The 27,824-nt window shown below is 45.2% G+C and overlaps 1 protein-coding gene across 8 annotated transcripts in view; it reads right to left on the bottom strand.

Annotated features, from left to right (window-relative positions):
• GPRIN3 (GPRIN family member 3) overlaps nucleotides 1-27,824 on the bottom strand; it is a 51,610-nt gene that overhangs the window by 10,187 nt on the left and 13,599 nt on the right. Inside the window, exons 1-3 of one of the 8 annotated variants that reach the window (XR_008745805.1) lie at nucleotides 23,748-24,291; nucleotides 22,826-22,967; nucleotides 19,606-20,898 (exon numbers count right to left, since the gene is read on the bottom strand). The gene's annotated coding sequence lies outside the window, so the exon portion shown is untranslated. Of the gene's footprint in view, nucleotides 1-6,812; nucleotides 6,993-19,605; nucleotides 20,899-21,976; nucleotides 22,111-22,478; nucleotides 22,782-22,825; nucleotides 22,968-23,747; nucleotides 24,292-27,824 lie in introns of those variants that run through there. The other 7 variants (XM_055796014.1, XM_027779951.2, XM_055796017.1 and 4 more) reach the window with 7 other exon arrangements.

The raw sequence follows: 27,824 nt of genomic DNA, 5'->3' as shown, positions 1-27,824 counted from the left end.
TCAGACCAAATCAGTCTGCCTGACTGTGTCAATCTTCACACAGAATTTTTCTGGACCTTTTTTCAACAAGAAGTTTCTAACTTTGACAAAGCCTATGTTTGGCTTATATGGTCTGGGGGTGTCCCTGCATGGCCAGCAGACCTTCATGGACTCTTGTCACTGAGCAGGTCTTCTTTATGTGCTTTAAAAACAAAAAAGCAAAAACCCCCAAACCACTAAACCTCAAGAAGTTTTGAGGCAACTCAGTGCTGACAATATAAAGAAACTCCTCTTTATTTCAGTAACAGCTATTCCCCAGTAAAACAATACTTCAAATTTCCCTCTTGCTGCTTATGAGAACATCAACAAAACCAGAAAGTCTGCACATTTGATAAAACAAAACAAAAAAATTCCAGGAAATTCCAGCATAAGATTCTGCCTCCCATTCCCTCTTGAAAAATCCGAAAAGCTACAAAAGCACAAGCATCTCCACCTACCCTCAATTTTATAAAGAATTTTAAAACAAATAATGAAAAAATTAAAAAGAAGCTCCCAAACTAAGCAAGCATCCCCTCCTCAATTCTGGAATCTCACCAGCTTTCCATTCCTTGAGCCCCCCATTCTTGGAGCCCTCTCCTCACCTGTTTTTCTACAAATGTAAGAACTGAACACCTGCTCTCAACAGTTCTAATCTCATCGTATGTTCTCTGAGATCATCGTGAAAATCATCATACAACTGCATGGGTTAAGAACACAGATAAACATCTGTTGAAGCAGAAATTCAGCCTCCCTTCTTGCTCTTGATCTAAGGAAAAGACAACGGCATGCTTTAACTAGACCACTGAACATACAGAACATGAAGCACGTTTCTTTAAATTTTAAACATACACATGCACTTGAATCCTCCTAATTATGCATCCAGTGGTTCTTTTCCCATCTCATTAAGTTGCTGTTCTCTGTAAATACAGTAACTTCCTAGTTAATGTTGAAGGGTGTTTGTTATTCTGTCTGTGTGTGAGAAAATCTGCTTCGTGGGTTATTTTCTCTTAATTATCTGGGGGATCGAAGACCGGCACTACAAAGGAAGGACAGAGCAAACCAAGGACATATTCCTTAAAATACAAAAAGAGGCTGCCCGAAGACGTAAGATCCAAGATACACAGCTTCCATCTTTCAGCATGCCTTGGGATGCTGACAGGAGAAAAGGACCTTTATTTGTACAAGCCTGCTCACTGGAAGTCCAGCAGACTCATTTTAGTATTAAAGCCAACACCACCAAACAAAACCCCACAGCCCCTCCTAAAACCCTTCCCAGCACCTGCACGAGAAGCACTTGTTAACCGTCCATGATGCATGCTGCGGTATTAAAGCAGCTGAAACTGCCAACCGAAGGCACGGACAGACCTGAGGAAAACCCAGCTCCTGCCAGGGTTCTTGGGATACAGCCTGGCTCCTTCGCTGGACCCTGAGCCTCTTCCTCCTGGATGCTGAGGCAGAGCCTGCAGTGCCCAGCAGCTCTGCTCACACAGGTACCAAGACAGACTGCTGAAAAAGTGGAAAAGATGGAGGGCAAAATGGGAAGTGAGTCCAAAAGGAAAAACAGAGGGTAAGTACTGAAGAAAAATATCAGGGTCTCCTTGTCCTTGCTTTGTAATGGTAATACACAAACGAAAATTGGGTGAAAAATCAAGGGCAAGATGCACTGCCATTTTTTGCCAAGAAGAGGTGACTGCAGATCAGCCTAACAGCTACTGAAAATTTATCTAGCAATATTTTGTACGAGCTGAAGAAATGTATTTTTCTGGTTGTTGACTCTCTCATCTTGCATCGTATAGGCTTTAACTGCAAAGCGCAGAGCACGGGAGCTCCACTTTAGAAAGACAAAGCTCAGTTTAACCTCCTGCCCACAACCTGCAAATGAGAAAATGGGTTAAGCCAGTCCCACCGAACGGCAGAGCAGCCTCTGGGCCTAATCCAGAGCAAAGCAAACTGCTTTGCACCTTCCCGCATTACGCTGAGCTTTTGACAAAGTTTAAGTACACACTTTAAGTAACCTCACTGTGAATGAAACAGTCTACTCAACTAGATGCAAAAGCAATTCTGATTAAATAAATTTTAAAATCTAATATTTGCAATATTTTCTCACTGCAGCATGCAGACAGCATTGCCAGGTTTTGTTTCTGCAGGGAGCTTTCAGATGTGTTCTCTTTGTATCTATGCCCTCTGTGCTCCCTAGACTTTTTGCTGAATTCCTGGGAGTCCAGAAAGTGCAGTGTCCAGCAGGCTGCAGAAAAGGCTTGCTGAAATGGGATCTCTCCGAAGTGCTCTCAGGTACTTAGCAGTGAGCACAAGGGATCATCCATCTGTAATTTTGGTATTGCAGTGCTAATCCCAGTTTATAAGCAAGCATGTTACTCCATCCCTAGCATAACCTCAGGATTGTCAGAAAAATCAGTACTGGCCTGAGCAGTTTAGACTGGTATACAGAGAATCCATGCAGGCAGGGCTGAATCAGATTTGGGGTACACCTCTGCTCTGGCTTCAGGCCAAAGGGTGTGAACCAGTCCAAGTCCCACGGCTGCCTGAGTGCAGGACGGTGCTGACAAGCTCATCTGGGAGCCTGGGCTTGGGAGCTTGCGCAGAACCTCACCCCAACACTTCAAAATGGTCCAGAGATGCATGCGCTCCTCAGCAGCCACCCAGGAACAGACGTGTGGGAATATCTGCCGCTGGCTTTGAATAGGCAGGCCCATAACCACGGATGCATAAAAACTGTGCAGTGACCAAACCTGATTCAGCTCTCCTGCTGGCAGTAGGATAATTAGTTACCCTTCAATCAGAAAGATGTCCATCCAAAAGGAAGTACGGCTGCAGCCCTGCTCTGAGCGGGTGTATTCTAGCCTGTGCTCCATCTGCTCCCTTGGGCAGTGCCTGTTTTGCCCCAGCCAGGAGACAAGCAGTGACCACCGCATCCAGTGCCGGTGCCTGTTCACGGAGCCCTGATGGGAGCCCAGGCACTGTTAGCAGCACCACGATGTCGATTTTCTGCGTAGGCGTAAACTTCACTCCTGGTTGCAGTTTGGTTTTAATCTCTGCCAGCAAGTCATTGTATCAGAAGAGATCACGTTACCCTTTTCTGTGCCCTGATGCGTACAGCTACCACGGTCACCAGTGACTTTCATTCCAAGGTTCCCCAGCACCAAAGCTGGGCTGGCTCTGCTGACCAGGTCACTGTCCTCTGGCCACGGCCAAAGGGAGCACGCTGGCACGTGCTGCGGAAGTGCTGCAAGAGCAGCTTGTTTTCATGGGAGTAAGGACCAAACAGTTACGGATTTACAGGTGCACCACGGTTTTTGCAACATTCTGTCAGGCTTCCAGAAGGAAAACAGGGTTGCTTTGCACTCCAACACTCTGAAGTGAGGAAAAACAATATTCAGGAATGGTAGAAAATATAGTCTTTGAAAAGATAGCTAGAAATCAACATTTGGAAAGGAGGCTGATAATCCTGATTTAAATTAAGAACTGTGGTATCATCTGTTGCCACTGAAGTTTTGAGCCTTTGTAGTTCACCTCCTTCCCACAGATTAAAAGCCTTTTCTGGGGGAAGCAGAGATCCTTGCGTAGTCGCAGCCTCCAGAATCTCTCCAAGGAGCCCAGCGCATGGTCAGAGGGGGGTGATGTGGGAAAGAACCACAGGAGGGGTGGGTGGCAGCCTGAACACCTGCCACCTCCACACCCTTCTCCGACACTGTCCCCTCCTCTGCCCCACGCCCCCGTCCTGCCCCTCTACCTTCCCACTCAGCTCATGCTCTGCTGTGCTCCCGAGTGTCCCCCCTGCCAGCAGAGAGGGGTCTCAGGCAGCAAAGACAGAGTCTCTCTTAGCACGCTTCTTCCCAGGGTTCCAATGCCCTGTAAAAAGGCTTTCTTCAGCAAGGTGTCCAAGTATGTGGAAGCCCCTGCTGAACACCAGGCTTGCTGCAGAACACCACCAAGAGCCTGTCAGCCTTCCTCCTCCAAGGTGAAAGGGAAGGATAAATGGCTTTATGAACAGATAAATCAACCAACTACACCAACCGGCAGCCAGCTGTATCAGCTGCACAAGCTACAGCGACATTCCTACCTCACATCCTGGGCTACCCTAAAGGGGATGTGACATGGATAAAACCCACAGGGATACGTATTTTGCTTTTTTTTTTTTTTTTAAAAAAAAAAGCACGTTACTCTGTTTAGCCTTATTCTTTATCAGTGCAAATTTTTATTTCAGTATCTGACACTGGAAGTCATTTTTAAGGAAATGCAGCCTGACTTCAAGGGTAAGCCAATTGCAGGAGGAACATCTGTACACACACTCTTGATGTGCACAGGAGTGGAAACCAGCAACCTGCTGTCCACATCAGGCAGGTGACTCCATTTCATACAGCTCACAGCCACATTACTTCAACTTATTATTGAGTAAAGACAAGAAGTGGTGTTAGAGGGCTGTGAACAGGAGGGTGATACGGACCTTTCAAACACCACTTTCACGTTTGATGTTGAAAGCAACAGAATTGTCTATTAACCAAGTGGGAATTTCATTCCTTATCTGTCCCACTATCTTCTTCTGTCTGATAAAAGCATGGTGAAATCTAACCCCTCATTAATGCATTTCATGCAACTGAATGCATTTGAACGTTGACAGCTGACAAACAAAAGCCCTGTTTTTCAAGAAGGCAGTTTAACAATAGCCCGTAATAAATACTTTTCTCCTACACAGAAATGCCAACGTGACTTCATTATAAAGCAGGGTGTTTGTCTTTAGGGGTGAAAGCATAATGCTGGCTTAGTGCTCATGCAATTCTTGCTTTCTGTGCTAAGACTCTCAGTTGACTAGCAGCAACCAGGATGGTGAGGTTTATGTAGACATCTCCAGCTACTGGGAGCTGGACCAGGACCAAAATCCCATTTTGTGTGGCCAGGAAAACATAACTACTGCTGAGTACGTGTGTATTGGAAAGGGTCTCTCTATGGGGCAAAGGATGTTACCTACTTCTAACATGCTTTCAGATCCTCCAAAGCAAATTTCCAGAATTTCACAATGACCTTCTCCTTAAGAACATTCCCCCAGCGCGCTGAATGCACTCACCAAGTGACTGAAGCAGCCCCAGTAGTGGTGGCAGCACTCTAGATAACTGGGACTCATTTGCTGCTGAGTAACCATATTATCAGTGTCCAGAGAAGTGTGTTGTAGCAGCACTTTTTTTTTTTAACCAATCTTACAAGTAAGGAAATTTTGTCTTGAAAGAGCTGATAGCAGGAGGAGTGTCTTTTGCATAAGGTAAAACCCAACAACAATGTTTAACTCTCATGCACCATCTGAAAAATTAAGTTCTCCTCATATTATTTTAATGAAGACGCTGGGCTTAGTATTAGAGAAGGGAATAGTTCTGTACATAACAGGCACCTGGCAAAGGACATATCCATTGACATATACAGGCATTATCCTAACAGGAAAGAAGTACTCCAAATGGCATGTAATTAGAGAAGGAGGATGCAGAGCCTAACCAGTCATTACTCTAACAGAAATTTGCCATAGTGTGTGATTAACCTAAGAAAGGCATGATGATGATCTCACCATGTCTGTTCTTGCCTCCTGGCTATCAGAAACACAACTATTGTGAATAAAGAGGCTGGCAGCTGAAACAGCTGTCGCCATGGCTTTTGAAAAAAAAAGAAAAGAAAAAAAAACCCCACAAAAAACCCCAGTTAAAAATATCTTGCCTTCTTCCTGCCGCCACCTCAGCAGTTGCTTCCTGTTCCTTCACATTCTTACTGTGCTCCGCTGCTGTCTGTCATTGACAATAAGCAGTAAAAAGAACAGAATAATCTCCTTAGTAAACCGCCTCCTGCTAAACACCTTCTCAGCAGAACACGAGGAAGCGCCGCCGTGTGCTGGGCCACGCGCTGTCTGATGGATTGGGGCTCTGCAGGAAACCAAACGGCTGCAGGTTGGAAGCCTTCGGCGTTCAGAAATAAAATCGGAGCGATTCAGTGGTATCTTTACAGTGCTGGTAAGGGCTCTTCTGAGGGCAATGACTCAAAGCTGTACATCCAGCTGAGGACTCTAACCTGCTCACCTCAGTCACACGAGCTTACGATGTGACTTCAGTGAAAGCTGTCATCTCAGACTCAGACTCTTTTTTCACTTGAGGCGACACGCTTCATTTTGTTGAATGTTTACCCTGGTGGAATTATCATAGAACCATTTAGGCTGGAAAAGACCTTTAAGATCATCAAGTCCAACTGGTAACCCAGGACTGCCAAGTCCATTATTATTGTTGAAGTGTACCAAACCAGAGACCAGCAACTCTCTAATTTTTTTTTTTTTAACTGATGAGGTGCTGTGTATGGGACATGGGGAAAGCAGATGGGCTAACCAAGCAGGGACAGGATGACACATCCTAAATGGCACTTTGCAAAGCCAGGAACAATGACACTTATCACATGCTGCAGATAATCAGTGACACCATCAATCTTTACATCCAGAAATGATGGAACAGCCTAACCGTGTACACAGCACTGCAGCCGTGTGAGGTCTTCCAGCCACTTGACCCTAACGAAGGCAAATGCTAGAGAAAAACTGTTGGTAAAATAGTACAACTATAAACCATGCCATGTCCTTCTCAGTCTCCACCCAGAGCTGACAGAAGGTATTGAAAGACACATCTGAGAAACCTCCCACACGATAGCTACTGCCACTGTGGCAGATATGATCAGGTAAAATTGAAAGAGATTGTTTTGCCTCTTGGCTTGAGAAAAAGAAGGTACTGGCATTGATACCAATCCCCAAACCTTACCTCACTAACTCTGAGTCCTGAAATTCATTATATAGTCAGAGAGCTCTTCAGGACAAAGAGAGGCACTTAAGTCTTCTCCATCCACTGTGTGGATGTGCTTGAACAAAGAGACTGCAGTGCTTTCGCTGGGTGAAGAAGCCGACTCAGTCACCAAGTCACTCACTCAACACCTCTGCCTTCCTGCAGCAAAGAAAAACACCAACAGATGTGCTGTATGACAGCTTATTTTAGGAACAAGTCGTTATTTGCAGTCTATCCCACAGGTGTCTGATGGTAATAGCTTTTCAGAATTGCCCTTGCAGGCAGCCCAGGGGTGTAAAAATCTCTCGCGCTAACAATCACAGGAACTGTCCTCCCTTCTGTTAGAATTGTCTCCTAACAATGGCTTATTCATAACACGTATTTTTATCCTTAGACTCAATGTGCTTCTATCCTTCCAGCTCTAACAAGGAGGACTAAAGTACCCAACTGCCTGCAGCTTTTCATACTATGTTTTAAATGGGGATTTTCACAGGCTTAAGAATAGTTACATTCTCTGCTTCTGAATTATTAAAACCAACAGTGTTCATAAGACAAATCCTTATTTAGTATCTGAGACTTGGGAAGCCCCATCTATGTCAGAACCAAACTAAAACCAGAAATAGTTTCTCAAGACAGCAAACATTTAAGAGAGGGTAATGCAAAATCTGGACTTCAATAAAGCATGCTGGAAACTGAGACCCAGCTTAACTTATTTTGTAAGCTCTTTCAAAGCTAGTAATAATAACATTGGGAGTCAGTTACTGGAGTTGTCATAAGCTAAAGCTTTGCCTGTTTGCTATGGCACAGCTGTATCCACACCCTGGACCTCTCCCTTACCCATACACACAGACCTCTGCCAGGCCATGACGGCTCACACCAGCTAATGTGACACCCCCACTCCTGTCGAGGACTAGGATCTTCCAGAGCTAGAGTTCAAGGTTTACACTGAGCCTGATGCTGGACATTCTTCTTCTTCTCATTTCTTCTGCATTTAAGCCAGGCACATTCACATTTCCAGTTATCAGACAACTGAAGCAACACACGCTGTGATGGAGGCACTGGTAAAAGACACTTAACTTTGACTTGAATCACTGTCCGTCAGGATGATTGCCAAATTTGTTAATGAGTATAATTAGCATTAATTAAAATGACAGCTCAAACAAGATCTATCACATCTGGGTTTAACAAAGTCGCAGGTTTACTGACTGCCTTGACCACCTGGCCGAGGCCAAACCAGACAGCCCCATGGGCGGCGTGACTGGCACTCACTGCAGCAGCTATCCCTCCAGCTCACCTTCATGTATGGTAAAGCTACAAGCTCCTCAAGCTACACACAGCTGCTTCACAAAAGCAAAACGTGCCCAAGCGTTAAGGAAAAAAAATAAATATATATATATAAATAAAAAGATGTGGCAGCCCCAAGCAATTACTGCGTTTATCACCTAACGCCCAGCTCCTCACATCAGGCTGCATTGCCTTTTACTCCCCTGTGGAACAGCTCTCCTTCCTTGAGGAAGCTGCCCTTCCTCAAACTGCCGGCATATTTAACCTGCGAATCTTGGAAGTGACCTGCGGTCAGGTGGTACCTTGCTAGAGCAGAGCTGTGAGTGAGCTGGGCTGTGTGATAGCTTTGTCCTTGTTTCTAAGTCAGCTGGAGTGAAAGCTGGCAGGGCATCAAAAAGGATCATTCACAGCTTAGGGCTTAATTACCGGACTTGCATGGAATGTAGATGTCTCACACGCAGAGGCATACTCAGAGTGAGAAAACACACGACAACCTTAGAGCCAATAAGAATATCCAGACAAGACGGTTTATTTCTACACATGACCTTCTTGAAGATAAGCACTAGATACTTCAACCAGTCATCTGACAGCTGCGGATGCACGGTAGGCTTCCTACCAGAGTTCATTTTTATTGACATCCTAATCACGGATACAATTTGTATTACCACAAACAATGTGAATGTATTTGCAGACAGACATATACGCATAAAATTAAATACATGCTAACATAGAGGTAGTCATCTAGCCTAATCTGGGTGATTAAAGCTAGGTGCTGAAATCAAAGAAGTCTGATTTGCAATAGAAATACCAGTAAAGCCAGAGGGAGTCAAAAATTGCTCAAAATTTTTGAGAATACCATTTCTTTTGTCCTTGTTCTTATCCAAGAAATGCCAGAAGACCCTAATGTACTCTACCATTTTGCTGGATGCTACATGTGAGCACAGAGATACTAAACAGTCACAGCTTAAGCAGCCAAGATAAAAAGCAGAGGTAGGAACCGGTACTTTTTCTGCCTCTTCTTTAGAAGCTAGCACAGCTGAAGATGACAGAGAAAACTATGCAACAGTCAGTATCTAACGCCAGCAATTTAACTGCAGAACACCCTTCTCCTACATCTCATCATCGACTACCAAAAGCTCTTTGCAATCAGGAGCGTAAGAATCTGGCTTTAGAGATCCACCTCTGAAACATTAACAAAAACTATTCAAAGGACTGTCTCTCCTTGATGGATTACTGCCACACAGCAAGTCCTGCATCTATAAAGAGGTGAAGCAGACTGGTACCTCTGTTAAAGCACAAGCTAGAAAACCAAACAAGTGAGCAAAATACGCTGTTGTCAGAATTTGTGAAGGAAAAAAACCCCAAACCCCAAAAGCACCACCTTAAAGCTGAACAAGCAAAGGATGCTACTGACCTAGGAAGGCCATCTAACCAAGAAAAGAACTTGCAACCACTGCATATCTGTAAGTGTTCATACAAGGAGGTAAGCACTTTCAGAAAAGGCTCTGTTCATGCTCCTGCTCTTCAGAAAGCTCAGGCAGGGCATGGGATCAGATGGAGTATGAACATTTGACAACCGAGAGGAGGACATGCGGTGTGAGCAGGGCAGCAGGCATTGAGATACTGAGTAAGCGACTCGACTCAATTATCTTTTTTCTTCTTGCAGGTGAGCTGCTGCTTTGTAGAGAGCCAGGCTAACAATTCGTTCTGAATGACCCCTCCTATAAACCTGTAGCTTGTGTGCTTGAGCATCGGGACTCAGCAGACCAAGAACAAATGGAAGTAGTATGTGGACAGGGAGGCAGATTGGGTTAGAAGATCAAGTTAAGCCCAGGCTGTAGAGCTAGGAAACTAATGGCAATTTATCAAGTATTCCTTGTACAACCATATTATCAAAAACTCAGGCCCCACCCCAAAAAACTTGGCTGTTTCTGCAGTGAGGAGCCTGCACCTTCCCCTCCATCCCTGCTCAGCTGCTGGTCAGCACTGTCCACGTTAACGACTGGAACTTGGTGCTCTCTGCCTCAGCTCTGTTCGCTCTGCTCCCTCATCTATTTATTAACAACTTTAAATTACAGGTGTGGGCAGCCACAGGAAAATGGCCGGGCTTGTTTGACTCCACGTCAACAGGAGAAAACCACTTTTGCAAATGCAGCCTGCCACAGGAGGTGGGTCACGAGCGAAAGATGTTTGGCTAGCACTGCAGATGGGCTGAAAAAATCTGCCAGCACCACCTCAAAACTCTCACCCTTTTCCTTTCTCAGGAGGACAGATTCTTTTCCCCTCGTGTGTAGGGGCTTTTAAAGGAAAAAAAGACACAATGTCTAGAAATTCCTTAGCCCCCTGCTCTTCTCTCCGGGTAGCAACTAGATTTGAATTGCTCAGCTGTTGAATGTCAAAGTTAGCATGCTTCAGTCCTACGTTTCTCCCACAAAATAAGAGAAGCAGACTAAATGCCGATCCCAGGAACACCAGCCTTTCTCCCCGAGGACTCAACAATTTTATTCCATTTATGAGGCTGACCTATCTCTACAACTGCTGAGTGAATTTTGGCCAGGTAAGAAGGCAGGAGGCGGTAAGAGATGAAGGGCAGAGCAGCTTTTTCAGGAAGAAGATGGAGAAGGTAGGTTGGTCGGTCCATGTGATACAGAAATTTGTTGGCCCTCTGCCTCCTGGACCTAGGCTTCAATGCTCTTCCAGCACTGACTCCCCATCTGTCTCTTACTGTGCTCCTTGCCAGACCATTCACAGCTTCATATAATTCAGGGCCAGGAAACTGCTCATAAGAAATGGACGTTTTTAAATCATGTTTTGCACCTTGGTATAGCATCATTTTGAAAGACAATTTTAACACTGCTTAAATACTTGTGATGCTGACCATGTTCGTACCTCTTGCTACCTCACATGGAATGCTCAGCTTGAACATCGTAAGCGCTGCTCTGTCTTTCCAAGACTCTGATGGGTATTTTTTCCCTTATTGCCTGATATTTTTTTTTAATTGGTTAAGTCTCTTTCAGTGGGTTGACTAACAGCAAACACTATTCAAAAAGCTGCTCTCTGACTACACAGAAAGTATTTTTCTGTATATAGGGACATAAGAAGCAAAAAAAGGAGAGCAAATAAGACTTAACTAAAAAAACCTGCCTATGTGCTGATGGGGAAAGCCCATTTTCCCCAAGATTGCCCTCTTTTCAGTCACAAACAGGAAACCCTCTCTCAAGAAAGGTAGCATTAGTCATTAAGTATATATGACTGATTAACCATTTCAACCGTCAGCAGTGAATAATTTCAAATCAAGATTAGGTGATTACAGGAGATTTAACTCTGTTAAATTCTGGTCATGGAGCTCAGCTCAGGAGCCCATGGATGAAATTCCACATGCCACACACAAAGTCAGCCTTCAAGAGGGGGAAGGAGAGATGGAAGTTCATTCAAGGGGTAATATATATTTTCATGCACATTTCTTCTTCAAAAAGCTCTCCAAAACTAAGCTAAAGGGTCCACCCCAAAACATGTTTAACTGTGTCTTTAACTCCACTGTGCAAAAGCTTAGCAGGAGCCACCATATGATCTGCTAGAAAACAGGTACTTCTACAGTCCTGTTTCCATTCAAGATGTGACAAGAAGAATCCCAAAAAGATTCAAAGAAGCTTCAGGAAGACTGCACAAAAGCGATCAGAAAACTCCTTTCTGCAACCAGACGCAGAACCGAGAAGGTCATGACAAGACCTGTTCAGTGTCTTTTTCTCTGTTGTTCTTAAATTCAGTGATAGGAAGCCACTGCAACAAACGATCGCATAGAAAACTCTGAGCTTGAAACCTTCTGCACAATGCATTGCATCCACGCAAAACACACTGGAGACATTCCGGCAGAAGCCCTGGAACGATCAAACTTTTAACTCTTGGGAGTTTATTATATAATCATAATATATAATTATTCATCATAATTATCTGCTGTTTAGGGTGGCAACATTTCTCTGTAGAAGCCAGGAGTGTTTCAGGAGCATCACCAAAGACTGTAGAGGACAAGGATTTCAAAGGGCATGCTACTGGCTGGGTGAAGTACCATGGTTAAATGTTCTGTCCATTCATCTCTACCTCGTCTGCCCTAAATTCATTCTGAGTCAGCTGCCTACGACAGAATGACTGAAAGGATGATGCTGTTTGGCTTCATGTCAGAACAGCAACTATGATGTTTGGAATAATTTCATATAAATTTACTAACTCTAGTTAGATACATCTGGTAAAAGGCCAAATTTATACCTCATATAAATTACAGCAGCTCCATTAATGGGGTTTGCATCAAAGGAATTGCAGCCTTTAACTGCAGGGTCAAATTTCAACCATCTAATTAAGTTTTTTTCTGAGTAGCACATTAGCTACTGACTCTGATGTGATTTTACAATAACAGGTGTGACTTTGATCGTCAACTAGTCGAACTCATGTGATGTTAAAGACTAATTTGATTGCTGAAGTTGGATTATAAAGCACATTGAAAAAGAAGGAAGGTTTCAACAGACAAAACATGAGACAAACGGAGGCTGAGTAACTGGGATTCATTAGTCACTAGAAGGCAGGCTCTGCTACTGGAGAAGCAACAACACATGGGTTGCCTTGGAGCATCCATACAGACGGAACTGATGAGTAACAGCAAGTAACACTTGTTACACAGCTCACTACTTGGGATCATAGTATTAGAAGCTTGCTTTCTTAGTAAATACTTAACAAAACTATTATTAGCTTTGTCCTCCTTTTACTTTATTTTCTTCTCCCAAGGCTTTTTGAGGAGTGGCTCAAGCAGACATTGTGTGGGCTCTATCACCTGCGTGTTTGGGTTTGCCACTGATAGGAACATCTGCTCACATTCCGGCAGGCACATTGATTTGGATATAGCAGACACATACTAATAGCCTGCATGCAGGAACCTAGCTGAAAAAACTCCCTGTGCTGTATCATTAATAAATTCAGTCCACCCATCTTCTTGTTAGGGAGCAAGTGTGAGTGTGCTTATTGTCCATCCCTTTGGCAAGCCTCCTGCCACCTTCCTGCCTCCCCCCAGCATGGAAAAATAATTCTAAAATAGGTCATTTTATATTAAAATACATTTTCCAAGCAATATTCCCCTGGGGCTCTTCATATGAAGAGCATCTTTTGAACTGGATAAATACTGTTCTGCTATTTCCCAATACCAAATGCACGTGTTTCTATGATAACGGCCAAGCATGGTCCAGCTGGAAGCAACTGTTAAAGTAAGCCGTTTAATACAAGAGTATTTCTGAGGGAAGGCTCCCAGGACTTACGATAGGATATTACCTGCTTTTATTGCACTGTGAGTGGTGTAAGGTGGTCCCATAACCTGAAGTTTGAATTGTTCCTTTTAAGTTGTGGTGTACACTGAACCCAGCCAAAATGTAAAGACCCCTCTCCTCAAGAAAGGGCAGCCCATCTCTCTGTTAACAGTTTCTATGCCTGCTACACACAGAGGAAACCGCTTGTCCCTTCCATTTCTTACACATCAAGCTAATTCAGACTTAAGCAATCAATAAAGGCTGGATTAATTCCTAAGTGTCAAAAGCACATGCAGCTGAATTGGTGAAGTTAATCCTTCTGTAATACCCATTTGTTAAAACCTTCCTCTGCATCTCCTGATGGAGCTTGCTTGACTTCTCAGGAAATGAACAGCTTTTACTCCTCAGTCATAGTTTCAGTGCATCCTCATGCATTTCTCACACCGTTAGCACATGGCCAAAACTACAGGCTGAATTTGGCCCCATGAGCCCTATGTTCTCCGGCATGAGCTAAACAACACAAATTCTGCACAGTTCTGATGTGAAGTGACCACGTGCAGGTATGGCTCTTCCAAGTCTATTCAGCCCTTGGTTGAGGCAGGTGACAGCACATTTGCTATTAGTAGTGTTCACTCTTATGGCATGAACAGGTTTATTTGAAGGACCAGAGAGCAGGCAGGGCCAAAAAGCCTAGTCCTTTACTGTGCCACACCACAGCCTGGGGTGACCCTTTGAAATATCACCTACCTTTTCTGTGAAAATGCCTTTGGTGCCACAACTAAGAATTGTCAAATGTTGCTACAGCTGCATTTGTACCTGGGATACTTGTCCCTGCAGACTGGATGGAAACTGGTGCATTACCTTTGGGTACTGAAACAGGGGATCTTGTAAGGCTGCTGCTTAGCCCGAGCAGAAATCTGGGTTCTCAAACTTATGCAGACCTTCATAACCTGTTTACTGGCTTTTAACAGATACTCCCTAATTATTAACCTCAAGGGGAAGATTAACATTTTCTTTTCATAAATATGGAGATGCCATGGTGTGCTGCAGCATTATAAAAGAAGTTCAGCACTTGTGAAATCCCAGCCTTTCAGGGTGGAATAATTCTGTCATTTTGTTTCCATACAGCTCTTCTCAGAGCATCATCTTTCTGACAAACATTTTATCACATTACTTTACCCCTTCCTACACCCCCCAGCATGCTTATTGTATTTTATCATTTTCCTAATGACTCATCTCTAAAGCAAAGTCTCTCAACTGTGTGAAGTTTTTAGTGAAACTGATGCTTCAGAGGAACAGAAGTGATATTAGTGACAGCGACCCTTTAGTTCATTAAATGTTAAGGGCTGATTATCCTTCCACATTTTCTAGCCTAAGGGCTAACTAACTCCCCAACAGCCAAACTATGTCTAGGAGAGCTGAGACGGGATGATTTATAGGACTTTCACACCTCTCTGCTTCCTGAAGTTGGGACCTGGTGGTATTTAGTTCGTTCCTCAGTGCCCAAAGGACATTCTAAAAGCTGCTCTGAATAGTAGCTCCACCAGCCTAAGAAAATGGGGACTTGCTAAAACGCAACAGTGCCCTGTCCACATCATCTTCTTTGCTAGAAGATTTTCTGCCTAGTTTGTTAGACTGACTTTCGAGGTACACTCTGCTGTTCGACCCTAGTTTTGGAAATACTCCGCAGTCCCAGATCTGGAGCCCTGTGGAAGGGAGGGCCTGTTCCCTCAGCACTCGGCAGCCACGCTGCCTTTTGGACTAAGATCCCACTGGCAACACACAGGAGGTAAAGCACCAATTCTTGGACTTCAAAGAGTTCTACAGTTTCCTTACTAAGGCAAAACAACTGCCCTAGAGTAGAAAAATCACTTCCAGTCAGTCTGTCTTTAGGTTAAGGGACTCTGCTCACCCCCAAGCTGACAGATGCCACGTTTCTCTCATACAAACCATGCTCGAGCTCTACCCTCCACCAACAGGAACACTCATCTCTTCCCAAAACCACGTAAAATCAGATTAGCAACCAGTCTACTGTTCTCTTCCTTTCCTGTTCCACCCAGGAAAAAATCCATCCGTCTGAAACTTATGCCCAACCACATATTTTTTTTTGCACACAGATATCAAATTAATTTACTCCTGTTCATGCAAATTTAAAGTAACATCAGATTCCTTTGTTATCCTGTGTTGGATATTCCCACTGTTTCCATGATAACACCTTGATTGATTTTCTCACTTTTCTAGTGTTTTTTTCCATGGAGCACCAAGTCTAGCCTTGCATGTAAAAAGGGGGCCTGGAGCCACTGGAAAATTTCTGAATTAAATCTTCACTGTCATCATTTGAGAGAAGCCATTGCTTTTTATAGTATCCTTTTAAGAGCAGTCATAATGTAGCATAGTATTTGTGTCCTCTATTTGAATTTGTTGTCTTTTTGCATGAAGAGCAGTAAAAATAATTGCACAGCACCTTGTTTCATTTTGCCTTTTTTTTTTTATTGAGTTCCCTTTTGAAAACTGAGCCATTTGTTTGTTTGCACATTAGCATCACTGGGAAAGAGATTTTCACCACTAGAATGCAATCTGTGATCCTGATCACAGTAACCAGTATTTGCTCAACTTTCTCCAAAAGAAGAGGAAAACCACCTATGCATATAGAAAGCCATCCTGTTCTTCAGGACAACACACCAACTGGTGATAATGGTATGATAATTGTTAAGAGCTGACACTATTAATTACCATCACCAGCAGACTATCAAGAAACAGGTGCCAGAAAATTCAAGCAAACACTGATTACTTTCCAAGAGTTTTAGGAACACCTGGTCCATTTAGCAGGGGAAAAAAAAATGGTCAGAAAAAAGGGCAAATAATATGATCTGCCTTTCCAAAGCTGAATGTTTGGTCACTACTTTCTGCCTACGATCGGTATGTTGTTTTTTCAGACAATAAGAATACATTACCTCTGACTGCAGGCCCTTTTCAAGCATCCTTTCCTACACTTGTTACTGCTGTCCTAATCTATGCTTCAGCTGAACAAATACATAGTTGTAGCTACCTGAACTACTGAGGTAGCTTCGTTAACTCTTGCTAGGCTAGCTAGTAGCTACCAGCCCTTCACGGTACACTGCTCTTCCCCCCATTTGTGGGTGCATGTGCATTAACGTATAGGCACACAAATGAGAGTGCATACATTATTCTTATGTAGCTACAATCAATCTGTAGACAGTATGAATGATATTAAGTTCAGCAATGCTTCTGCTTCCTGGATCAGAAGTTCACCAGACCACAATGAAGATTGCTGTCTAGCCATGTGCTGCATTGAGTTTCCTCCCTTAGTAGTGACTGTGAGTGTGACCTGAGAGAGAGAAGAAATATCTCAGTTCAGAATACACTCTTCTTATAATCCTGTTCTACTGCCTCAGCAGAATATTTTCATTTCCAAGGCTAGACAACAGTGATAAAACCCAGCTCGGAAAATGAATTGTTATCATTTGCCAAGTGATAAAAGTTTAAAGTCTCAGCTCAGAGCTGGTCTCCACTATGTTAGCTACAGCTACTAATAATACGTAGAAATGCTAACAGTACAGATAACAATAGTTTAACAAAGCACTGGGGTGTCTGTTTGTGCCCCCTCGATTAAATCCTCCTTGTCCTTCTAAGTGAACTGCTTTTAAAGGGAGGAAAGCAGACAAGGAAGTGAGCAAACTCGCCTGTTATTACCACATTTTACTAATGTATAATAAATATAGTAAGATGAATGTCAAAAGTAATGGGTGTTGCTAACAATTGCAACCACAGCTGTAATGGATGCAGACTCTTGTTCCTGGATCATTTAAAAATAAATAAATGACAGGATCTCCCTGGATGTCTGGTTGATACCAGCTGTGGTACTAAGTTTTCTAACACAGGATCACGGAGTTACAGATCAGGGGGGCGGGGGAAAGCAAGAATTCACTCTGTCCTCTGTGGACATGTCTGTAGCACCCTGACCGAAATTTTTACAGCAATTTATTATAATATTTGTGATTGTTGGCATTCTTCCCTCCACTTAATTTTATTTTCCCCAAGTACGCGTGTCTACTGCTGACCAAGGACAAATTGAGGCAAAATGCTATTATGCTGGTTCTTAGTCATTACTCCCTTGGTCTCCACCTTTCCCTTTGTCTCTCTCCCCCACACCCTGCATGGAGTTGCAAGTGTTGGCAGTGTGCTTTTTCACTATTTACTCAGCAGCGTGCTGACACCTCTGCCCTTCCAGACCTGCTGCCAGTTTACAAACGTGAACTCTCAGCCATAGACTCCAAGAAACAAATCACTCAACTTTAATAAGTAACTGATAATCTGTGATTAATTTAACTACTACATGTGTTTGTTTCTATAGAACTGTTACTGAGTTCAAAGTCCATGTATAGAATAAAACAGATTATACACAGCCCTCTTCTATTTTTACTATTTGCAGAAGTAAACTGTGCTCAGACATGCTCTCAAAGGCTTTTCCTACTGGAACATAATTAAATTTCATTCAGAACATACCCAGATCTTGTTTTCCCCCAGTAGATATTAACAATCTTTGTTTTATTCTGAGTCTCAAGAAGATTACGTTTACCTAAATGATCCAATGTAAAAGACCAACCACTGGATCCGGTTAGACCTCTTGTCACTTAGTACTGAGGCTTACAATTAGGGCACCCAATTTGTATCCAAGGTTAATACAGAAACAATCCTGGGCTACTTTTGTTACCTTTCTACTTTTCCATAATAATGTCTAAGTACTGCCAGTAACAACACAACCAATTTTATAGAATTTAGCACAAATAGAACCAGTTCATAACCCTGTAGGGCAGGTATGAAAGTTTTATCAGCTATGAAGTCATTACATGCCATTAGACAATATCAGCTTTTAACACAGAATTGCTCTTAAATCCACAAAAGCAATAGATTCAGCCTATGCCCTACCTTAGCCTTTAATGTGTGAGTTATATAGAAATGATGTGCTGCTAGAAGCACAGTCATCCAACTTACAAAATTTTGCTTTGTTTGTAGCTGTAAGACTGTGAGCAGCTTGCTTTTACTCCTACATCAGTGACGATTTCACAGACAGTTCTTAATATAACCAGCTTCTCCTTAGCTTTGGCTGCATGTGGCAGAGAGGGTTTATGTTGTTAAAAATAAAGGTGGCAGTAACAGTTGTAGGACCCAAATCTGACAAATTTTACTACTGCAAACATATTTTGCTAACGATATCTGCCTAACTCTAACCTAGCACTTGCTGGACTATCTTCAGCTGATGCTGTAAGTTTGAGACTTATAAAAACACTGCCTTCTGTCTGTCCTGGCCTTGTAAGATTAATTAAAAGCCATCGTTCTTAATGCCAGGCTGACCCTGGTTGGGCATCAAGATCCAAAAATATGTAAGTTTTGGGACCAGTCACCCTATGAAAACGTATGCATACTCTTCTGATTGTAAAAGGAGTTGAAGAGAAGATGCAACCCTAAGAAGGGAAAACATATGTTGAAAAGACTCAGGAGACATCAGCCCAGTTTGGAGGAGGGAAACTGAGTCTCAATGGATGGGGAACAGTATCTCGCAGATAATAAACTTTGAAAATTTCAGAGAGGAGGGGAGGGGGAATATGCAATTATATAAACAATTCCTAAGATGCTGACACCAGCCTGTAAAAAATTCACCACAATTCTTAAGCTCATAGGGTTATTCTAGTCAATCAGATGTGATATCAGCAATGATTTTTAGACCTTTTAAGGGTTGTTTATACTTAGTGCAATCTTTTGTATAGACATATTCCCAGGGACTTGAAAAGAAAAACAAAAAATTATTGTGCAATTTCAAGAAAGCTCTTTGTCCTAACACTTGTCATTACACAATCAGAATGGACTTTTTCTTAATTTTAACACTTTGAAGACAATTAGGTAATTTGAAAGGCTGAAACCTGCTATCTTCATTCACGCAAATAAACCTTACTCACAAGGATCATGACCTCACTTCATGGGATGGTCTGCATGTACAGGTGAGGTCTTTAATTTTTGGACCTTTCTTACATCACCCTCCCTCAGTGTGCATTAAGCTTGTAGACAGGGCATGTCAAGCGTGGTTACAAAAAACACTGTTCCTTCCCCTCCAAAAAAACCCCAAATAAAAACACCCCAAAACAAAACACAAAAGGAAAATAATAAAATCAAGAAAAGAGCCTTCTTCAAAGAACTTTATTATTTTGTACCATCTCCGACAGCAGGTGCCTTCAGACTACTCAATCTCATCCTTTCAGCCCCTTTCAAGCTGCTACATGCTATTGGAAAACTGGACATTATCTTGTCAAAGCCACCTACTTCTGGCCCATACTCTCAAACTTTGTTCTTTCTAAAGACAGCTATAAAGCCAGGCTTAAACACAGTCCAGATTAAGTAAAACTCACAAAATTCCATTTGAATATAACGACAACATATGTATCAGCCTAGACATCACACCCAGCAGTAGGATTTACAATTCTGCAAGACAGAAAGCAAACCTTTCTCCCTCGCCAACACTCGAGGCACAGCTGAACAAAAGCAGTTACAAAACCGATTCACTGTAATGGGCACTTTCAGTTTGCAGTTTGTGTAACTCAGCATAACTTCTCCCCCAGTAAACATCAAATAACTTTAAGGTCATCTGCAGCCCATGCTACCACGACAGACAGGCAGTTTTAGCGTGGAGGTCCCAGGAAAAAGCTCAGCTTACTTCTAGGGGGAGAAACACCAGAGCTCTACCACCATTCCCCAGCTGAAGATTCCCTGGAAGTAAAGCGATAGGAGGAGAGAAAAATCCATATAATATAGGCAGATCCAAAGCCGTGCGTATAGGAAGATTTAATTTAAATGCCCCCTACAGGACAGGCAACTGGCTTCTGAGGAAACCCTGGCTCGCCAAGAACTGCAGGGATCACTGCATGCAGCTAACGGGAGAGAAGTTCCCACCGTGTAGTCGTGGGAAAGAGGAGTTTGTGTACCGTTGGGTGAATAGACAGGGGAATACTGAGCACGAGGTTATTATCTCCACACGTGACGTTAATGAGAGTCTTCCTGGAATCTACTGTGCAGTGCTGGTGGCCAGCAAGGCCAGCGGCGGGGGGCTTGGAGAAGAGCAGCCAAGCCCCTTCTCCTGGGGAGCATCTGCATTCTAGGGAGAGACCCAAGGAACACGGTCTATTTATCTCATCAGAGACAACCTTAAGTGGCTATTTAATTACTACCCTTAAATACTTGAGCACGGAGAGATGATCTGAGACTAGATAGCTATTTAATCTGACAGACAAAAGACATTACAAGATCCAGTTGCTAGAAGATGAAGTCAGAAGAGTTCAAAGTGGGGAAAAAAGATGCCAACAACGTTTAACAATGAGATTAACAATCAGAGCCAATTATCCAGGAATGTAGTCAATCCCCCGTTGGTGGAAGTCATTAAATCAAGACTGAAGAGGCCGGTGGGCTGGCCCTGGGGCTCCCTGCGGAACAGAATAGCCTGTGCTTTACATTACAGAAGAGACTATGGGATCATGGTAATTCTTTGTGACTCTAACAAACTGGCCAGCAGCATCGTTACCTTCTCCCGAGAAAAAGAGAAGGATAAAGGGGAAAAGTATTAACACAGCCAAGGCTTGCGTGGGGCACAAGAAGCGGGCTGAGGGCGGACAATACAAGCCACAGGCCGGGAGCGGGCAAGACCACCCGCAGCGCCGCCACCACCCCGGCAGGAGGAGAGGGCCCGCCCGGGACCCCAGCCCCGGCGGCTGCAGCCGGCAGCGCAGCTCCCACACGGGCGGTCACGGCCGGCCGAGCCGCCACATCCCGGCGCGGCGCCCCCAGGCCGGGCTCCGGCAGCCCCGGGGAGAGCCCTGCGGCGGCACATCGCTACACCCGCACGCCTCTCGCCGTGCGGCTTCACCCCGCCGAGGCGGCGGGAGCGGGCGGACCCCGGGGGACGCCCCTTGGCCGCGAACCCCAGCCGGGGCGGCACAAAGCGGGGGGCCGGGGCAGCCCCCCGCGGCGGCGGCGGCCTCCGGGACACCTTCCGCGCTGCGACACCGCGGCCGCCGACACGTTGCCGTGGCGACCGCGCCGCTGCCGCGGCGACCGCGCCGCGCATCCCCCCGGCCCGGCCCGCCGCAGTCCCCCGGCCCGGCGCGGTGGGGCACTTGGTTTTCATTTTTTAAGTTTTCCGCGCTCCCGGACACGCAGGAGCCGAAACCACATCCAAGCGCCGGGAAAAATCAGCAGCGGGTCAGCGAGGCCCCTCGGACCTGGCCCGGCCCGGCCGCCCCCCGCCCCCGGGGTCTCCGCTCGGCGGGGCGGCCGCAGCCCCCGCCCGCCGCGGGGGGGTCACCGCCCCCCGGGCCGTGCTACCGGGCACGGCTCGGCTCGCCCGGCACCCCCGCGCCGGGCCAGGCCGGCACAGCGAGGCAGCCCCCGCCCCGCCACCCCGCCGGCACCTGTCCCCGCACCGACACCGCTTCTCGCCGGCGCCGAAAAAACTTGCCGGGGGAGCATGTGCGGAGGTGCTCGCCCCCCCCCCGCGCCCCTTACCTCCGCGGCGGAGCCCGGGGAGCCGCGGGCACGCCGCCGCCGCGGGCAGGGATGACCTTGCGGAGAAATTCATCATCCGGGCAGGAAAACAAGCCCTTCCTCGGGCCGTGCAGCGCGGGAGGAGCGCGGGAGGAGGGCGGGCGGGCGGAGGGAGGAGGGCTCCGCGGTGGCGGACCGCCCCGCCGCGGGGGCAGGAGGGACGCGATTCGTGCCGACTGCGGAGGGGCCGCGGGGGGCTGGGGCAGCCCGGCCCCGGCCAGCCCCGGCCAGCCCCCGCCGCCGCCCGGGGAGCCGTGGGAGCGGGCGCCTCCCAGCCTCCCGCCGCTGCGGCTGGCGGCGGCTTGGGGAGGCGGCTGCGGCGCCGGGCCGGGGCCGGGCTGCCCCCCGCGGCCTCAGGGAGCGCGGGGCAGCCCCCGGGGGCGCACCTCGCCCCCCCGCACCCCGCTCAGCCCCCGCACCCCGCCTCAGGCTCTCCCAGGTGCGGCGGCCGCGGGGCACGTACCTGCTTCCCGGGAGGCACCGCCGGCTGCCACCAGCCCCGCCAGGGCCTCGCCCGGCTTTTGTAGCCCGGGCGCTGGGGTCTCCTGCCCTCCGTCAGGCGCTGGGGGCCCGCGGGCCCCTCGGCAGCCCCCCGGCAGCGCTCGGCACCCCCAGAGCCCCGACGGTGCAACGGGGCTGGCGCCGCATCGCCTCCGCCGCCAGCCGGCGCTTTCCAGCTCCCCAGCCAAGCCTACAGGCTGAGCTGCTCCGCGGCGGAAGGGCTGGACCCGCACCCCCCGAACCCGCCGGCTCCATCCACCTTGGCCAGCCGAGGCGGAGCGCCTGCACCCGGACAGGCACCGCACCCACCGGCCGCTTGCGGGGTTGGACAGATTTCCATGGGGAATTGCGGTGTATGCGAATGCCGATCGGCTCTTGTCACGCTGTCGGTTTGGGTGGTTGTGTTTGATACGCAAACCTGACTTTCTGTATGAAGCGCTGCCCTGTTTGCCTGCAAAAAAAAAAAAAAAATGGATCCAAGCACAAATATTAGCAGCAAAAGACATTTTGGGTTAGGACTCGGTTGTCTGGAAGCCTTTGAACTAATTTCAGTTTATTCCCACCCGTGTGGAATTTTCTCTCTCTCTGCTGCAATCGCAGAAAATGGTTCTGCAGTGCCCAGAGATTCAAGTCAAGTACAGGTTTTCAACCGGGAAGATTTTAACTCTTCTACCTTCCTTTAGGGATAAATAGCATCAGGATTTCCAAAACTATAGGACAAGCTGTGAGAACTCTGCTGGAATATGAAAAAGATTGAGGGGGAAAAAGAACAGTTGACTAAAGGACCTAAGAAAATATATTTTTATTTAATCACTAATCATCGTAAATATCAGTGAATCCTATTCCCTTGATCCATATGAGTGTACCCATATTTTTTCACTGCTCTGCAAAACACCTTCAGGCTTAGTTATTGATCCTAAATATCTTTGACTCATGGGTTAAGCGATCATGAAAAATGTCTTACATTTCCTACTGTGTCATCTGTAATTTCTTCCCCAACACTGGCCACTAAGATCAGCACATATTTATGTAACAGCAATTCCTGAATGTGGCTTTCAGACAGTTACTTAACCATGGAAAATGTAAGAGATGTTTTCAATATTCACCAACAATAAATACTTTTTTACATGTACCAGAACCAAAATGGCAGTAATCTTAAGAGCCTGAACATCTCAAGCAGATGGGAACCTCACTGGAGGGTGGGTAGTGTGGAGAGAGCGTCAAACCTTACCAGGAAAAGGAAAACATTTACAGCACTAGTGCAGGCAGGGGTTCCCGGCAGCTCTTCTTTACTTCATTCTCTTCCACGATCTTGCTGCATTGTTGGTGCTCTGGAGGGCTGTATAGCCTGGCCCTCATCCTGCTCATGTCTGAATCAGGAATACAGGTTGGCAAAGTCAGTATTCAACTCCTCTTCATTATTCTGCTAAATGACCTACTTTTAAAGAAACATTGCCAAACTTCCTAGAATTAATCCTGCTTCCATTAACATTGCTACACTGAAACTTCCCCTTTTTCGATAAAGAAGAAGAAAGGCTGGATGATGCAATTTCCTTTTGTCAGCTATTGTACTTTTACGATGAGGTAGCCATAGGCACTTGCAGATCTTGCCACTGCAAGGACTTCACGGGACTTCAGGGACTGCTCAGTGAGGGACAGCCGCAATTAGTGTAGTTTTCCTAAACTTTTCTAAACATAGAGTTCCTTATCTGGATTCTTGAAAGACACCCTTTCTGATAATAATACCCCCCTTAGCCTGAGATACTAGAATTGCAGTCTTGTTAACCAGTTAATTCTGCAAGCTAGCCAAGCTTCTTGATTCCTTTAATGTAGCTTTAACACCCCACTGCCATCTTTTCCTTTCTGTGTCTTTCTCCTCCTGTCCAAGTTACTGAGAAATATTAACACTATTCCCTTCGACAGCCATCATCCCTGCGCAGGAAGAAATAACCTGCCGCAGAAAGGTAAGAATCAGGCTTGTCTCTAGGCAGCCCTTATTTGGCTCTGAAATCATTTGCAAAGCAAGGGATTTCAACTCTTTTAGTATCCATAGCTATTACTTTCCTCTTCTTTGGAAAACAACTTTGAGATTAATTGAAATGGAAACATGGTAGGATTTTCAAAGGTATGTAAGGTATGACAAGGCTGTCAAGCCTTGAAAGTCACAGCAATTAAGAGTCATATACATTCAGCTGGAAAGACTGGGAAGCTTTTCTATGGGCTATTGTGCCCTTCCTATTTTAGGGTTGTGAAGCACCTTCAGAGCATGCGGAGGACTCAGGCCCAGCATCTGCAGGAAGGGAGCAACTGTAATTCTGAAGCAAAAAAGAGAGGGGTTGGGAGCTTTGTTTGCTCCAAGCCCCTCCATGCCCATGCACTTCACAACTGGTGCCCAAATATTTTCCTGCCAAGTTCAGATAAACATTTCCTTCTGTCTGTACAGAATTACTGAGAACCTGCATGCTACTCGAGCTACTTGTCTGGTGGACAAGGAAATCCAACAGGAACAAAGAAGTAATGTGACTGAAATACAGCTCAACTAATAATCTTTTCCCCATGCCCAGTAGGCCATGGATGCCTTTGTTTCCAAATGCAATGATGACCTAGGAGAAGAGGCTGAGAAGAGGCATCAAAGAGACTCAGATCATTACAGAAATTGGTTAAGGTGATGAAGTGTACACATGCACTCTGGGCATGGTCACTTTATTTATGAACTCTTCTCATGTACCTGTTTTTTCTCCTATGTCCTTTTCCCTGAACCACAGCCTACCATAGAATGGCTTCATTTGATACCTCACGCAATATTGGTACTAAAGACCTCTAAACCATTTTCCAAACCCTGTTATGAGCTCTGAACATCACTACCTGCTGTTAGGATAGTCTAAAGAAGTCATCATAACTCAACACACCAATGTGTCACCCTATCAATGCAAACCCCGTATTTAGATTATTCTGGTTTATTTATCTGAGTTTTTAACTCATTCACTTGATCACCTGAGTCATGGCCACTTTACTACTATTTTCCCCCGTCCTTTTGTCTGTTTCAATCTCCAGCTATATACATTTGTTTCACATTAACTTTTTGTAGGTCTTAATGCAGAAAGGCACTCGTACTGAGGGCAGCACACAGATGGTTGCTTAGCTTTAAGCATTGTGCTTAGCACTTACTAAAGTCAGTGGAACAGGCTTAAAATTAAGTGTGTGCATAGGTCTCAATAATGTCGAGAATAATAAAGAATTAAACTTTTTAAACTTGCTAGTATTGACCAGAGTGAAAGCATAAATTTAACTGTGGAGGGATTATCTTTTGATATGTATTAGTCCAGAGCTCATGGCAACAGGAGCCTGGATTTTCTAGGAGCTGCCAGAATACAATTAACTGTCACAAATGACAACCACACTTCTGCAGTGCCTTTGAAGGCTCTTGTAGAATGTTTAAAAATCTCATCTTCAAACTATATCACCATCTGGCTCAAAGAAAGTAAGTTACTTACTGTAGTTGAAAAAAGAGGCAATGACTTTTTAAAATAAGTAGTGGTATAACATGTTGAGAAGGTGTGTAATTGGCCTAAATTGGTGTAGTTTTGCTTACTTCAGTAGTGATACACAAATTTACATTGGTGTGGATGAGGCCTGTTGTTTACTGCACTGCTTCTACCATATTTCTCAATATATTTTCAGTTTTTATGACGTTGGTACCAACTTTAAATTCTATAGAAGCTTTTTTTTTTTTTTTTAATGCAGTATCTTTCATGTCTTCTTTAGGCAAAGTAGTTAAGGGTACTTCAAAAAGTAAATAAAAGCAAAACATTTCCCTAGCAAAACTCCAGTTGAAGATGGAACTGAAAACAGCAATGAAGAGCAAACTTGTGAATACAATCATTTAGCATTTGTATTTTTGTGAAGGCACTTACACCTTTGCTTCCCATTAACGTGAAAAACAAGTGAATGACTGGATGAACAAGTTCATTTGGGACTGGGAGCTGAGCCAGAAAAGGTACGAGTCCTCTGGCGTGATAGCTGCGGTGAGCAGCTACACCATTAGAGACAAACGTGTCAGGGAAGAAAACAACACATGAGGTGACGTGGTGCGTGTGTTTTGTGATCATGCGCTTTCTGTATAACCAGAAGAGCAGAGCAAATATTCGTTCCACATGTTAACAGCATCTCCCTCTCCCTTTACCTCTCACGTACCTAATGGGCTGTACTGGGCATCTCACAAATGGATGTGCTGTTCAGCCACGGTAATAACACTCCTGGAACATTGGGCTGATAACACAGGCTGGAACTGGCGCTGATAACACAGTTTATGGCCAGAAAGAACAGGTTCTGTTGTTATATTTCCTTTAAGAATGTTTCGCTTAAACTTTATGGTCTTTATAAAAATAAAAAGGGATATAAAGAAACCCGCATGGAACAAATAGTATGCTATTATGAGTGAACTCAGTATTTGGGGTGGTTTTCCATTTCATGGTAGCTCAAAACTGCCATGAATCCAGACACTAGTTGCTGTACCTCAGGCAGCTATGTCAAATTTCAGTTGAAAATATGTAAGGGTGTGACTTTCTACAGTGCTGTGAAAACATCTTTGGCCCTCACCAGGCACCTCTTGACAGTATTTGCTTCTGACTGTGCTGTGGCGGTCCTCATGGGGAACTTCAACCACCCCAATATGTACAGGAGGGACAGCACAGCAGGGCATGGGCAATTCTGGGCATTCTTGCAGTGCATCAACTTCTTTACTCAAGTGACAGAGGAGCCGATGAATGGTTCTTGCTGGACCTCATACCCACCAACAAAGAGGAGCTCACTGGGACTGTGAAGGTCAAAGGCAGCCTTGGCTGCAGTGGCAAAGAGATGGTGTAGTCTGGGGTCCTGAAGAGAGGGAGAATGGTATAAAGCAAGGTCACAACACTGGACTTCAGGAGAGCAGAGTTTGACACTGTCAAAGATCTGGTAGTAGAATCCCACGGGGTAAAGCCATGGAGGGAGGAGGGGCCCACGAAAGCTGGTTAATATTCAAGCATCACCTCCTCCAAGCTCAAGAGCAGTCCATCCCAATGAGGAGGAAGTCAGGCAGAACGCCAGGAGGTGTGCATGGATGAACAAGGAGCTTCTTGCCAAGTTCAGACACAGAAAGGAAGCATACAGAGGAAGGAAGCAAGGACGGGTAACCTGACAGGAATACAGATACACTGTCAGAACATCCAGGGGGGAAGTTAAGACAGCTAAAGCTCAGCTGGAATTGAATCTGGCTAGGAATGTCAAAAACAACAAGAAAGGCTTCTACGGGCACATAGGTAACAAA

Source organism: Falco peregrinus, chromosome 2 (genome assembly GCF_023634155.1).
Source record: "Falco peregrinus isolate bFalPer1 chromosome 2, bFalPer1.pri, whole genome shotgun sequence".
Lineage (NCBI taxonomy): Eukaryota > Metazoa > Chordata > Aves > Falconiformes > Falconidae > Falco > Falco peregrinus.
Note: the sequence above shows the minus strand (reverse complement) of the source record. Positions and strands in the feature narration are given on the sequence as shown.